The sequence below is a fragment of the Miniopterus natalensis genome, chromosome 1 (assembly GCF_054644295.1).
Source record: "Miniopterus natalensis isolate mMinNat1 chromosome 1, mMinNat1.hap1, whole genome shotgun sequence".
Taxonomy (NCBI): Eukaryota; Metazoa; Chordata; class Mammalia; order Chiroptera; family Miniopteridae; genus Miniopterus; species Miniopterus natalensis.
In genome coordinates this window covers 69,693,866-69,702,709 of record NC_142081.1, presented here as the reverse complement: position 1 = coordinate 69,702,709, position 8,844 = coordinate 69,693,866, and the positions used below count along the sequence as shown (strand labels likewise).

The window sequence follows — 8,844 nt, the reverse complement described above, 5'->3', positions numbered from 1 at the left end:
TGGGCAGGGCAAAAATAGGTTTACAATTGTAAGTAAGTGAAACACAGTTTATTCTTGTATTGTCACAAGAATTATCATGTATTAATTATTGTATTGTTTTCCATAGGAAAAACTGTAAGCCTACCTTTGCCGCACCCTTTCGTGTGCAGAAATCACAGGAAAGAAAATTACTTCCTGTGAGACCTGTGGGGCCCTCTCCCTTTCACAGTTCACGCCCCTGACATCTGGAATGTGTCCTATTAGGATGGCACAGAATCCCGGTGAAGGGAGAAAGCTGAAATGAGGGCTGTGACTTACCATTCTCCAAGCTAAGAGTCGTTATCCACCCCAGTTGCTATGGTCTGAACCAAGAATGAAAGAGCTCGTTTCCGAGATGTCACCTTCGCCCTGTCCCCACTCTCACCAGCCTCTCAGCTCCACCAGGGCAGGTACCCACAACCTAACCAAGCCATTAAAATGTTGCCTCACCACTGTTCCCATGGCCCTACTGGAGACTGGCTCCCACCCAGCTTTCCTCCAGTCCATTTCTCTATCTCACTCTGATTTCTAGTCCTTTGTACTCTTTCCTCTTTATCCTGATGGTAAATGCCTGTAGGATAATAAATCCATGGGTGCCAGGGTTCTGAGTGCATTACGCCGGCTCCTCCTCAGCTGATAGCCAAAGCAAATTTGAGGACTTCTCATTCATGTCTTCAACATGCATTTGTGGGCAATTTACTACATGCCTGACTCAGGGTGGGGGGGAAAGAAGCCAGAGTGCTCTGCTTCCTGAACTCAGATCCTTCAGAACTTAGATCAGACCCATCGTGGGTGTAAGCAGGACACAGGGAGTCTGAGAAGCTTGGGAACAAAGAAGCAACCTGGGTAGGTCACAGAGCAGAATTTCCAGGTCTCTCAGGATGGTCTATCCTAAAGACAGACCCTTTCCCCTGAACGTATACTGGAAGTGTGTTTGATTCAGAACAAGGGCGGAGCTCCTCCTCTCTACAGGAAGAAACTGAGGCTAAGCAAAAAAATAAGTAATGCTGCAAGCCTGCCTTGCTGCCCACAGAAGCCTGCAGCTCCCTCATTGTGTTGGGCCCCTGAAGTCTACTACAGACCACCCCCACCTCTGATCCCCCGATTGTTTCACGCCACCAGACAGTGCCTATGAGCACAGAGATCCAGGGCAACTTTCTCTTTCAGGGGAGATTAAATGGGCCAGAAAGGCGAGCCTGCACTCCACTCCTACAAAGTATCTGCATGTTTCTATCAAGACAAATAAGGCTGGAGCAGATCTGGGGGTTTCCTGATAGGAGACGACTTCATGCTGACCACGGCTCACTACAAAGGAAGGTGAGGAGCACCAAGAATCCTTGTCTTCCTGGGGACCCTGAGTACCATCCAAGGGCCTGTAAATCAGGAGGGTCTTTCAATACATAGAGCTGATGACTAGTCAGAGGAGCCATTTGATCTGTTTGGGCCAGGGCAAAGAGAGTGTGGATACAGGGGTGGAGCATGTGGAGAGAGGCCTGGGTGGCAAGACAAACTGCTGAAGAACTAGGTCTGGGTCACCACTGCAAAGCAAATGGGGCCACACTGCCCTCTTTTCCCTTCTCCCAGTCCTACTCACTGCCACTCTGCCTTAGGCTGGAACTTCAACCTGACTTTCAGAGTCTGAGTTGAAGCTGCCTTGATTTATCCTATCCACCTCTCCTTTACAGCAAGCATGGGAAACCTCCACATGTCTACATTAAGATCTCAAGCTTTCTGCACTGAATAAAAGGGAAAAAATTTTCAAACTGCAGAGACCAACTGAGGCACCCCCAGGATTGACCCATCCATCATCAGTCTGGGGCAGAGGCCAGAACGACATTGGGGGGGAGGGGCAGGGTTCACCAGACACTTAGTAAACTCCATTCCTAGAGTGGGAATCACTGGTTCCTTCTTTGTTCATCAAAATGGCCTATAGCTTATTGAGTGAATTTTTCTTTAATTTTTCAACAGTCTCTAAGTCTATTTTGTAAGAATGGATGCAGGAAAGTAACCTCATTTTTAAAACACCCACCATGGAGAAGGCTACGCTGAAAAGGGGTGGTTTGCTGAAAGTCTGCCATTGATGAGTATGCTCAGACTATGTGAAAGTACATTTTGGATTTAAAAGTAACACACATTCATCATAGAGAGGTGTTTAAACACAGGACACGTAAGTAATAAAATAAAAGTTACCGATACTTACCTGGCTGGGGAGATACCATGATCACGAAGGTGGTTTTCCCAGGGCGAGGCTTATCCATTGCACTCTGGATGTGCTGACCCCTGCGATTTCCCCAAATGTGGGAAACTCAAGTGCATAATTTGTGGTAGTGGGGGACTGGGTTCGCGCTCTCCCCTAAAGAAAAAAAAAAAAGTTACTGAGAATTTCACCACCCAGAGATGACGGTCACTGATGCTTAAGCGTTTTTGCCCCACTCTCTCACTGTGTATTCACAGCATGTCGTTCCTTGAGCAGGAGTGGGACTGGGCTGTTTAGAACTCATCGCGCCTCCCTGTCCATTACTCTTTCTTGTGCCATCACACTGCTGGGAGTGTTGGGATAACCTGTCTGCAAATGTATATAACTGCTATGCCCAGGGACATCAGGGACAGGGCTCTCTGGACACTGCACCAGCAAAATAAGTGTCACCCACAATATTAAAAAAGAAAAGCAGCCAGCAGGTCAGCTGTGCTCAGAGCCTTCCCTCACAAGAGTTAAACTCCAAGTGCAGCAACATCCTACTACTGAAGGTACCGTCTTGCTGTGTCAGGTGCACTTGCACAAGACCAGAGAACTTCTCCAGCACATAAGGAAACCTCGTGCCGCTCTGGCTCTCCTGAGTTTTCATTTCTCTTCCTGCTGAGACCTGTCCCTTCCCTCCTACCCATCCTGGTCACATGACCAGTCCCAGTAATTCAGGGGGAAGGGAAGACAGTGCAGCCCCATTTTGGTGGCCAGGCCCCGAGGCCACTGGCAGATCTGGGCTCTCTTTCATCTTCCCCATTAGCAGTTGAGAAAGGCCACACAGACCAAAGCCATGATGCCCCTCTGCCTGCCCAGGGGGAAGATCCCGGTCAGGCCAAGGCAGGAGTACGGCCAGCTGGTGGTGGGTCACAGTAGGCACTTCAGACACTCGACAGGAGGTGGAGCTGACCGAGTGGGAGACCTGAGTGTAAATCCTGCTTCCCCAGCTACTACAGATTTGTGTATGAGACACAAGGAAGATGAAGACCAGCTTCAAGGTCAGGTCAGGTTTCCAGTGTTTACCTAGACAGGTCCCAAGAGAGAGGAACTTGGGGAGCTCTAGGGAATGTGAGTGACCATATCTTCATGCCTCAGCCTGGGTCCAAGAATATAGTCTTTAGTGATTTCCTTTGATGCTTAGGATCAGTCACCCACAGCACAGTGAAATTGAAAGAGACGTGGAGATCTGAAGTCCTATGGTTTCCAATCCACTCAGTAGACTCCATGTCCAGAAGTGAGGGAGCAGGGAAAAGCAACCAGGGCAGCCTTATCTTTACTCATATTTCATGCAGAAGGCATTACCCTCAGTCCACAAACCCACAAAACACCACATTTTATGTGCAAGGCAGTTCATTGTGACCCAGATGACCTCATTTTAGAGCCCTGTATCCTTCAGACAGCACCACCAGTGGCTGGATGTGATAAAACACAACGAATTCACAACAGCTGGACACAATGAATCATGTGGGACACACATAGAAAAGAAAAAAACTTCTTAAAAAGAATAGCAAATAAATCACAAAGCCAGGAGAAGCAAAAATCCAGCACATTTATACATAAGTTGAAAAGTAAATAAAGGCTTATTTTTCACACTAAACCGTCCCTACATCCATGGGCCAAGTGTTCCCTGGGGCTCACAGCCCTGGCAGAAGCACAGGTGAGAGAAGAGCTGAATGCTTGTGTGAGATGAGCAGGTGAACAGTAGAATGGGCACAAGCCAAGGGGCAACTTCAGGTCCCAGCAGTAAAGCACGACTCTTAGGAGAAATCATCACACAACAGAAATAGAGACCTCAGATGGTCGGCCATGAGGAGCTCCATAGACCCCCAGGGTGTAAGCCAGAGCCAGCAGCAGAGAGGTCAAAGGTATCCTCCACCAAGGGCAAGGGTGTGTGTCCTGGAAGGACAGTGCCTGTTGGGTCGGTCTTCCCCCGACACCTGATAGGAACACTTGACAAGGGATGATGTACCTTAGGAAGAATAACTATTGTAATGACTGAACATCATGAGAACAAGGCTGCTCTTGATGGTATGTGTTTCCTTAAAATGATTTCTAAGTATGTTTACATGAATTTCTCCCTCTTTGGATCTAGTGATTTTTATTTCTAGGACTTTTATCTTATGTAAGATCTAAAGTGTGTGTGAAGTTGGCAGGGGGTGGAGGCTTATTCATAAAAATGTTCATCACACTCTTACTTAATAATAGACTCCAAATTGGGATCATATTAATATCCAAAATAAGGAAATGGTAAAATATGGCATATCCCACTATGTATTTATTATGCAAAACTTCACGCCTATATTATCCACTGCTCTAGACAGCTAAGCTAAGGAAATGGAAGAAAGAAAGGAAACTAGACTAAAAATATTAGTAGACAAGTTATAAGAAAAATTAGCATTTGGAAAAAATTCAGAGCTTATTAATTAATGCAATTTAGTATAGCAATAATTTTTTGCTCATCTGATTAGGAAGGATTTATTTTTAAAAATACTCAGATTCACTATGGTCACTGAGAAAATGGCATTTTCACACGTTGAACACAAAGGCCCTAAAAAATAAATAAGTGAATAAATAAATAAATAAATAATTAAAAAGTATTCTTTTACCCAACCATCAAGCACACCAAGAAATTTGGACAAAATTATTTTTTATAGATTTGTTACACGAGTCAAATCTTAGAAACAATAACAATGTCTAGCACAAATTTGGGGGGTAGCTTTTAAAGTGATTGAGCGCTATGGAACCGTTAAAGTTATGGCATAGAATTACAGATTGCCACATGGAAGAACGTGCCCCAGATAGGATTAGGTCAAAAGCAGGTTAGAGAGCAGTGTGCAGTGATGCACCGCTTCACAGCAGGGATACATTCTGAGAAATGTGTTGGTAGGTGATGAGTATTAGTATGAGTTGTGCGAACATCAGAGAACGCACTTACACAACCCGAGGTGGCATAGCCTACTGCACCCCTGGACTATAGGGTGTAGCCTGTTACTCACAGACTCCAAACCTGCATAGCAGGTTACTGTACAAAACAACACAAGTTAAATCGAGCCCAAGGGAAAGCGATGCAATCAAGGGACTGAGTAAACACGAGATGTCTGAGGCCGCTGCCTGCATAACACGCGCCTTGTTTTACAGTATAAGTAGTACACACGCAAGTAAAAATGAAGGTATAGGATAGTAAATACATAAACCAGTAACGTGGTTGTTTATGATCATTACCAGGTATTATGTGCTGTGAACTGTATGTGCTGTACTTTTATACAACTGGCAGTGCGCGAGGTTTACACCAACATCGCCACAAACATGTGAGTAATGCCTTGAGCAAGGATAGTTATGATGTCACTAGGCAGCAGGGATTGTTCAACTCCATTATAATCTCATGGGACCGCCATTGTATACGCTGTCTATTGTTGAGCAAAATGGGGTCTCATGATTATAAACAGCAATCAAATTTTTGTTACACCCATATTTTCCTTTTAGGCTTTTTTATTTTTCCTACATATCCATTTTCCTAGTTTTTCTACAACATTCATGCATTATTTACAGAATTTAAAAGCCTGTTTTTTAAATATGAATGAGATTCTAAAATGATATTCACAAATAGATTTTAATAAATTGAGGCAAAGGTTTATGTTGAATGATTTAAAATATAGGATTCAAAGCTAAATATATGGTAAACACATCTATATAAAAACATACACAGAAAAAAATCAACATGGAATACATCTGTTAACAGTGGTCAGTTGGGTAGTGGAATTAAGGATGACATTTTCATCTACATTTTAATTTATTCAATACTCTAAATTTTATAATTATTAAAATAATTTTATTTATAAATATATTCCATGTCAGAAAAAGGTAGACTTTAAATAAGTTGGTACATGGAATAGTTAAGATAATCCTAATGATTCTAACACATAAACTTTAGCATTTCCATGACTTACACAGCAAAGGTCTATTTCTTAATCAAGTCTAAAATGAGTCTTCCTGGTGAGCAGTGTCCCTGTTTACTTCAAGTGTCCCAGTTTGGACAATAAATTACATGGTCAGTCCATGCAAAGGGACCCAGGCTCATTCCCCTAAAATAGCTTCCAAGTTCCCCAGGTTCACCTACATCAAAAACCAAGGGGAAAAACCTAGATGGTCAGGCACGAGAGTATGTTATGGGCAGGACTAGGAGGTGTCCACATCCTATCCTCTCATATCCCATTGCTACGACAGTCCCACAGCCACACTTGGCTTTAAGGGACACTGGGTAACATAGTTCACCTATGTCCCCTAGAAGAAAAGGAAATTGTTTTCACAAACTGTTACCTCTGCTTTACCACAGTGCTTAATAGTGTTTGCTGTCTATAAGGATCAAGAGCCGTAAATATTTTTCTGCTTGTAAAACTAACACTTCCATTATAGAAAAAATTCTGTAATATAAAGGTGGGGGGGAGGGAAGATTCACATAAAATAGATGTTCTGGTTGTTGCCCCTCTTTAACAGAATTAGTATCAACTTGTACACATTGTTTTACATTCAGCTTTTTCCACTTAATATTAGATGACACAAACTGCTCCATGCCATGGAGCAGTCTCCAAAAACTTGAGCTTTTTAATAGCTGGATAGCATTTCTTCCCATGAACATATAATGATTTCTATTACCATCTCCTATTGTTGAACGGTTGGATAGTTTGAGCCTTTTTGGAAGAGGGTCTCGGAGAATAAGTCCACCTCCACCTCTTTCTCGCATTCACCCAGGGCCCCAGGGTCAGCTGCTCGAGCTCAGAAGTGAACTTTTTTGCCAGGAACACTGAGGACCTTGAACCTTTGGTCAAACCTTTCTCCAACACATCCTGGGTTTGCAGTTTCCTCTTTCCTGCCAACTGCTCTGATAGGAAGATTTTATGCAGGTCCCACTAAATTTCCTTTGTCACCTGCTCTTCCCCACAGGGACAGCAGCACAGGCCAGGTCTTGGTAAGAAGGTGTCTCAGTGGCGCTGGCACAACCTTCCCCGGTACTGACACTCCATGAAGTAATCACAAGTTTATCGGTAGAGACTTCTCATGGAGCTTCCAAAACATCCCTCAAAGAGTGATATTAGGCAGCGCTGAGGATGTCAGGGCTCCCTCAGTAGTCCATGGCCTGCCACGGAGCCAAGAGCAACTACATTGGTGACTGACTAGAGAGAGCAGCAGCAAAGGGGAAGTGACCCAGCATCAGCTGGCAACTGCTTTCCCAGAAGAGCTGCATTGTTGGTGGCATTTGGCCCCAGGGAGGAGGTGGGAAACGGCCTACGTTAATGTCCCAACATCCCAGAGGAGAAAAAATGTTTAACTGACGGAAATGTAATGAAGCAGCCCAAAGCAGATGTAAATAGTTATGGATATTGTGAAACATAGAGCTGTATTACTAGTACAAATATTACAATTTTTATTAAAATAGAAAATAAAAACTTGCTTGTCCCATCTACTCTTATATTCCCCCTCTTTCTCTTAATGTTCTCTCTACTCCCCACCCTCTGGCAAATAGACTTTAAAAATGTTTTACTGCAAAATATACAGACATGAAAAGTGCACAAAACATAAATGTACAGTTTATAGAATAATTATAAGGCAAGCCCTGCAATTTATATCAAATAGACCGTGGGTAACATTCCAGAAACCCCCTGTATGTCTCCACCTGATCAAAATGCCCTCTCTGCTCTCCAATCACAGAGTTAACTACCATCATGACTTTTGTGATAACTACTTCCTTACTTTTCATCCTAATTGTCCACCTATGTATGCATTTCTATCCAATGAAGTTTCATTTTTGCTAGTGTTCAACTTTATATAAAGAGAATCACACTGAAGGCAGCCTTCTTGGGTTCTTTACCTCAACATCATGTTTGTGAGTTTCATTTGTGTAGCTGCATGTGCAATAGTCATTCATTTTCATAGCTGTGCAATATTCCATTATATGAAATGCCACAGTTTGATGATCTGTGCTGCTGGTGATGGGCCTTCCAAGTGCCCCCAGTTTGGGGCTATCATGAATAATGCTGCTAGGACCTTCTTGGACATGTGTCTGATGGAAATTTGAATGTGTCTCTCTAGGGTATATACCTCCGAATGGGGAAAGGACCAATCTGGTGACTATAACTGGTATCTGACTGTGATTTAAGGGGTGGTTCTAAGTACTGAGAGTAACACCTTTCACATGTAATTGACCACTTGGATTTTCTCTTTGGCACTGAGGCTGTTCAAGTCTTTTGCCCATTGACTTGATTATCTTTTTCATCTGTGTGTCACAAGCATCTTCTCCCCTCTACAAATTACCTTTTATTTCTCTTAATTTTAGTAGATCAAATTCATCAATCCTGTTTGTATGATTAGTACCTTTATGTACAGGGGTGGGCAAAAGTTGGTTTACAGTTGTTCAGTACATGAAACACAGGGTTTATTCTTGTATTATTATTTATTAATTATTGTATTATTGATTTAGATATACAACTGTAAACTATGCTTTATATAGTATTTAAGGCTTTTACCTATCAGGAAGACACTATTATATTTCAAACCTTTATTCACACCTAAATTGGATTATTGGATAT

The 8,844-nt window shown here is 42.9% G+C and overlaps 1 non-coding gene across 1 annotated transcript; it reads left to right on the top strand.

Annotated features, from left to right (window-relative positions):
- Nucleotides 1–2,210: 2,210 nt before the first annotated feature.
- Nucleotides 2,211–2,374, top strand: LOC148094199 (U1 spliceosomal RNA). Its single transcript, XR_015716442.1, has one exon. It is a non-coding gene; the product is annotated as a U1 spliceosomal RNA (small nuclear RNA).
- The last annotated feature ends 6,470 nt before the right edge of the window (nt 2,375–8,844 follow it).